This window comes from Haplochromis burtoni, unplaced genomic scaffold (assembly GCF_018398535.1).
Source record: "Haplochromis burtoni strain Fernald_Lab_line unplaced genomic scaffold, NCSU_Asbu1 Contig_591, whole genome shotgun sequence".
Classification (NCBI taxonomy): Eukaryota; Metazoa; Chordata; class Actinopteri; order Cichliformes; family Cichlidae; genus Haplochromis; species Haplochromis burtoni.
The window spans coordinates 239,095-246,233 of record NW_024582952.1 but is presented as its reverse complement, the minus strand read 5'-3'; the positions used below and the strand labels follow the sequence as shown (position 1 = coordinate 246,233).

Sequence of the window (7,139 nt, the reverse complement as noted above, 5' to 3'; positions counted from 1 at the left end):
CAACACATTAACAAGAGAATTCTGAGTAAAACCAAAGTTACTTTCCCTAGTAACTAGTTACTTTGAAAGTAACGAGTAACGTGAAGTAACATAGTTACTTTTGAGAGAAGTAACTAGTAATGTAACTAAGTTACTATTTTAAAGTAACTTACCCAACACTGTAAACAACTAACAGCTTCCTCTTTCTGTAAGAACATACAGATTTAGAAAAAGGGAACCTCAGCTCAGAGTTCTTAGAATAACTCTGTTTTATTTGTACATACACACACACACAGACACACAGAAAAGTATAAATAAAGCATGCAGACAGTGATGAGACGCAGGTCGTGCGTCCATGACTGCCCTTGCGAGTGAAAGACAACTGCAGTGTTTGTGTTTTCTAACTCAGGTGTCTCAAGCTGAAGAATTGCGGGGTGATTCTTAGAAATCCCCTGATAAAAGGTTAAATCATCACGCAACCTCGAATGTTGCTGTCATCTTTCTGCTCCTGTAAAAGGAAACACACATAGATTCATCTGCATCTTTGTCAGGTGGGGTTAACTTCGCACAGTCGTGTTACATCAGTAAAGTCTTGACAGCTTTTGTCAGCTTTTACCAGTCAGTCAGGTTTTTTTTCTCTTTCACTCATTCGTTCATACATTCATTCTTTCTTTCTTTGCTGATAGTGGAATCAATTGTCGCATTACATTTCCACTCTTAGCAAAATGACGTCATTTCAAAAAGAAAAAGAAGAACTTTAGCTCGGATTACATCGCTGAATCCTTTTTGGGCCGGGACTCTCATTTTCTAATTGTCCCAATTAGAGCCCATTTCTCCTGAGCCCATTTTAATGTGGAGAAACTCACTTGTAACAATTTTCTCAACGACGTGTCGTACAGCGCTTTCTGTTCTAATCGTGCAGATCTGCTCAAACGACAGAGATTATCAAACAAAACTTTCAGTGCACTGTGAAAGTATCAAAATAAAAAGGCCTTGTTAAGTCATGACACAAGCTCCTCATCTCAGGAGGGTAAATCACACCATTAGCATGATTTATCATACCATCATACTAATTGGCAGGCTCAGCTTCACAACAAAAGAAAAATCATCAGCTAGATTCACTCCAAACCAGCCATCAGCTGCACAACATAAGCCTAATGTCTTATTAGCTATGAGTTTAATCCCCAGGTCTGTGCTCTTCACTCATTTAGGCCACAGATTTTATTCAGTTTTCCTTTTTCCCCGTCATCACAAAACATGTGACATGTTGTCATGCACTTCACACAAGAAGTTTGTTCTGACGTATTCAGAGTTGTGTATCTAAATACAGGATTCACTCACACATCAAAACAGGAAACTCAGTGTTTTAGAGTCTCCACTCTAACAAACTCCAACACATCCCATTCACTTGTGCTAGAATTCAATCATAATCTAAGAACGATCAACTAATTTGCATATCAGCTATTAACCCACTAAGTTGACAGGACAACAAAAATGCATGTTCAAAATAGTATCACAAAAGACAATTTCCCTCATACAGTAAATTACTTGTGCTGCATCAATCAAGCAGGAAGCTTCTCCCAATTTACTATATCAACAACTAAATTTATTGTCTGATCACTGGTTGGTCAAACCAGAATCTTTTCCCACAAAAGTTTAAATTGTTGTCCTGCAACCTAGAGAGTCAATTTTTTGCATTGGATAAATTCAGTATTTGATAACAAGTGTCTGCTAAATTGACACTATTTTAACACTGATGAAGGATAACAAGCTAATTTTCATTGCATGGGGGTTTGTGTTATTAGGCAGGTCTAATGCATGTCTGTAGAGCTGCATATCCAGCAGAGCATGTTCTTAAAGCTGCCTTTCCTACACACTTCTCTACTATTGTTTGATCATTTCTTAACTAATGTGCTATGAGTTCCACTGGTCTTTGCATCACACTAAGTGATTTGGACAAGATGATAAACAGACTCACATGCTTAAAATGTTGTCTAATCTTCATAAGCTCTCTTGTATTTGTGTTAGTAGGGTTAATGCATGTTCTGCTTGTTGGTGTGATTTTGTATATGTTTCTATTTTCGCAGTGTTTCAGACTCCTTCTCAATTTTCCAACTTAAGCAGTCAGTTTTCTTTTCCCCTAGTTTGCTAACCCAAATTTTGATTTCCCACATTAAATAACAAAATTCCTATGTGTTCTCACCACTCCTCTCACTCTGTTGTCCTCTCACTCTTCAACAGTCCAATAACAGGCAGTTCTCCTTCAGCTTCGTCCTGTGTTCCACTGTGCCATTTTACTCCAAAGGTGGCAAATGTCAAACTCCAACAGTCTCCTCAGTTCTCCTCAAACGTTCTTTTCACCTGTGAATTTGCAGCTTGTTGGAAACACAGTGCCATTCATCCAATCAGGCAGGATGATGGGTTTGCTTTTCTTCTCTGATGCTGTTTGTCCACACTGCTGCTGCTTGCTGGGACTCTTTGCTCAGGACTTTGCTGCTGTCTCTTTATCTGCCATTGCTCTTTGGAGCTGCATTCCTTGTCTTCAGGGAGGAGTGAGAGCTGCTTGTGAGTTTGAGAGACACATGGTGTCTTGGCCTGAATGTTTCCAATGACGTTAAACTATAACTTTCTTCCGACCGCTGCATGTGGAAAATTGATTCAGGTCTGCTTTTCATCTGAAAGTGACAAACTAAGACATGTTCATTATTATTATCACTGCTTAATCAACACATCTCTCTCTGTTTTTGTGCACAGTCCTTTCTTAAAAGCAGAAAATGAGATTGTAGTTGTTCTTGGCTGATCAACACAAAACCTTTTTCCTATGATTATTTTTCATCTACAATGTAAATTTTGTCTCTTTCTCACTCTTTTTTTTCTCTTTACAATAGCTGGTGACCTGCAGAACCACCACTCTCACAATTGGAGGCAATTACTTTTACACAGCGCACACAAACACTGTGACGTCAGACACATTCACACTCACTTTTTCATCTGCATAAATAAATCATATGGCTGGTGATATGTGCCATGGTGATCCATAGGTATGATCACAAGTTTATTTATTTTTCAACCCAACAAAACAAATAAACTAAAACATGATGCTGATGCTATGAACACTCTACACACATGAGTCAAGATGCAGAAAAACTGCTCACGGAAACGCTGCACACTCCAGTTATCACAGTTATCATAGTTCTGTTTCCCTCTCTTTGAGGAGTTCTCAGCCAGCTCTCGATCTGATAATGTGTAGCTTGCTCATCAGGGGCCCGTTCTTCGTACGTCGCTTACTACATCCAAGATCAAATGACACATCCAAGACCAAATCATCGCGCTAACCGTGAGCTCGCTAATCCGGTTCTCCGAACACACCTGCTGTTGACGATTAGTACAGCTGGATGAAGTAATGTGAGATCACTGGGTGTCGTAAAAGGGGCTACGCATCAATAGTAGAAACATTGATCGGCAACCCTCTGATTGGTCGGCGAAAATGTCGAAGGAGTGCGCTCGGTATTTTTCGGACAACGCAACCTCACACAGTGGTTGCTTTTCCCCACACAGTGGCAAAGACTTGCACTTTCATATTCAATTCAGCTTCTCCATCATGTACTTTTAGATGTTTCATACAGGGTTCAGCATATTAGTTGTTTTCACAGGTGTGCTCTATATCTCAACAATGGCTCATAATAAGACGACAGTCTTTCACACAGGTCAAGTGCCTCTATGCACTTCATTAGTTAAAATATTTACCTATATCACTTCACCTCATATGTCATTGTACTGAATTTGAGCAACCCTAAGCTTAATGCAGATTACTTTTAACAATTGTCCACCTCATTTAAATCTATCGTCTGGCACACAGGCTGTTGTCGAACAGGGCAAGCTAAAGAATAAACATTTTGTGTCAGCAAGGGGTGGGGGAAAGCCATTCACCAGAGCATATCTCAAGTGCTGCTGATGTGGACTGGCCTTCTCCACATGCTCTTCTAGGCTGGTGTGTTTTCTGAAAACTTCTAACATTTGAATCTCTTCCATTTATAAGCCTGTGATTAACCGCACGGCTCAGGTCCGCGTGAAACCCGCGCGACCGTGCTCGCGTGAACCCGCGCAGCTAAGGAGCTGTCGCTCTCTTTTATTTAAAGTCCAGCATAAACGTCTGTCACCCTCTGACACACTCTCGGTTGCTTAGGAACCCATGATAACAACAACAGCGGGTGTCACAGACCACGTGTTCTGCTCCACACCCACTCACACAAACACACTCAAACACAACAACAACAACACAAAATAGGCCTATTGTCCAGCACAATCTGGACCCCGCGGAACTTCTCAATTCCCCACAAAGAGGCGGACCCCACAAAGCGGTCTACATTTCGGCCAACTAAGACGGCGAACCAAAAAAGTTCGAACTGCGCAACTCTGCGACTTAATGCTTCTGTACAAAAAAACCCCACTGAGCGGCTTTGTATATCTCCCCACTAAGACGGCGAATTTTAGTCCCACTAAGCGGCCACGGACAACGCCCCACTGAGCGGCGAAGACGTACAGTTATAGAGTTGGACTCTAAACTTACTCGGTGTTGCTTAGCGTGTAGTATAGCCTCGGATCCCGCCGATCGCCATTCATCAAGGAGAGAAAACAGACAGCTAATCCACAAAGCTGGCAACATCTTACACGGTCACGTTCCACAAATGCCCCATGGCGGCGAAGACTGTACAGACGGCAAATTTTAGTCCGACTGGAGCGGTCCACTGGATCATACGGCCCCTTAACTGAGCGGTCGATAGAGTTGGACTACTAAACTTTACTCGGTGTTGCTTTAGCGTGTAGTATGAGTGCCTCTGGATCCTGGCCGATCGTTCATTCATCGAAGGAGAGATAAAATGAAGCTAATCTCACTGGCACCGATGACAAGATTCTCTACGTCTCGGGACTTTATACTACAGGAACTTCACGTGGCTGATCGTCAGTCTTCAGGTTCTCTGTTCCCTCGTGAATTTGTGACTCACAGCTCGCTCTAAGGACCAATAGAATGATAGGTTTGTAGCTTGAACCTATTCGCTGGAACGTTGAAGACAATATAATTACACAGCAAGCAAGACACGAAGTAGGCAAAGTTCTTCATGTTTCTCGTGCACGGGAGAGAACCGGACAAACGCCGTTCCTTCGCTTGACCCCAGTTGCTCTCGTCCGTCTCCCGTAACACTGCTCTTTTATTGAGGTTACATGAATATGCATAGGTTCATTAACATATGACGTCTACATACAAACAAAGAGTACCTTGCCTGTGTGTGTGTGTGTGTGTGGGGGGGTCAGAGTGTGACCCCATAAATGACTTCCCTAAACCTGCTGGTCTGGAAGTCCAGCAGTTCATCTAAACAAAAGGCACTTAGCCTAAAACAGATATAGCCACGTTTATCCTACCATAAAACAATAAAGACAAGGTACGACCTCTTCCCATGCTCCCAGGATGTAGGTGTGCAATGCACACCAAGCCTTTGCAGCCTGCTAAAGATCACACATCCTATCACTACACAATTGATTATACACCTCTAAGCATATATGGTTAAATATTTCTAAGCATAAATGACAATCAACAATACAAAACCTAACATCCCCTGTCAATGACTAATTTAAATTTCTCATCTAAACTTAGTTTAGTCTTGCAATTTTCATATATTGTTTAAGGGCTTTCAGTCTCTTACAATGAATTATGCTCAAATCAAAGAAAGTGGTCATGTTTTCCCTGGAAGTTATGCCCCTTGGAAAGGAGTTCTGCAGGAAAAAGCGGATGCACTGTTGCTTTGAAAACTTTACTGCGGTCTTGAGTTCTATACTTTGAAAAGCTAAAATACCAGTATGAAAAAGTGTAAATCCTTTACATTTTGATAGGTAACATTTTGTTACACTATTTGGGCTAGTTACAGAGCAACATGAAAGGAAAATGTAGGCTCCAGTTAGCTAACATTAACCAATATCAAATGATGATGTGATAATCAAACACAAGGTGAGTTGTGAGCCATAGCTGTGTCTACTAGAAGGCCTTCTTCTAAGAACTGTCTGTTAGTATTATTATCAGTGTGGCTGCTCTGTCAGAAGTGCATCAGCAGTTACATTACCAGCAAAGGATGACATAGTTTCTGCAGTCAGTAGCTATGGGAATGTACACAGACCGAAGATTCAGTGTAACAGTTATCCAAATGATGTAGATCCTCTTTACGAGCCCCTAAAATCAAATAACATTAAATTAAATCAAGGACTTGAGTTTCCAGCTAATCTAAGCTCCATGCAACCTCTGTGGTCACTGTAGTAATGACCTGGCCATCCATTTATTTTGTGGGACAGTAAACAACATGCACAGCATTTAGAAAGCTGAATACTTCTTGCTGTACATCTTCCACATGTTACACACAGTGGCAGTGGTCGACCAGTAATAACAAAAATGAGTTCATTATAATAATAATCGTGCTAGCGAAAGCTTTTTTGTTTAGTAGCAGTTTGTTTGTTTAGTATGACTTGGTATTTTGTATCTTTTCTAACGTCCCCAATACAAAGAACATTTAATTTTGTTGCTGTATAGATACCTCGTATTGATCCTGCCACGCCATGTTTCTCCAGAGTGATCGCTGCTGTGATTAGGTGCTGTACTGTTGTGATTTGTCAGATTGTTTAGCGGGGTTAACTTACGTATTTCATTGCCTATTTCTAAAAGAAATCAAAGATAGTTTTGAGGGGAATCTTAATTATAAATAATATCATATGGTCCAATACAAAATTAACACTATGCATAGATGTGCATGTCTGTGGAGATTTTTCTGCTCACAGCTTATAAAGACTTGTGTGAAACACAGGTTCATGCCACAGCACTGAAACTGCCCAAAATTTTGAAAGTTTTGAATGATTGGTCACTGCACGTAATAAACTAACTCCCTGCCCTACTGCCATTCCCTCATGTCTAAAATGTCCTGTCCCTCCCTCAATTCCAAGGAAGCCTCTAAATCCTACTTCACCTGGGCCCAGGGTGCCTGTAGCTTATTCAGATCCCATGCTGATTAGTAACAGGAAAAGACCTGGGGCCTGGATCTCCTCCATACCTGCTTCATGCCCTGGGGGATGGGGCTGTGGCTCCCCACACTCCCTAGCAGATCGTTACATGGAGAAAC

General features: G+C 41.3%; 1 protein-coding gene across 1 annotated transcript in view; it reads right to left on the bottom strand.

The window, feature by feature from the left end:
• Nucleotides 1-2,512, bottom strand: part of LOC102292457 (bile salt export pump) — a 42,441-nt gene extending 39,929 nt beyond the window's left edge. The window contains exon 1 of the mRNA XM_014329667.2: nucleotides 2,183-2,512. The gene's annotated coding sequence lies outside the window, so the exon portion shown is untranslated. The remainder of the gene's footprint in view (nucleotides 1-2,182) is intronic.
• Between the last annotated feature and the right edge of the window lie 4,627 nt (nucleotides 2,513-7,139).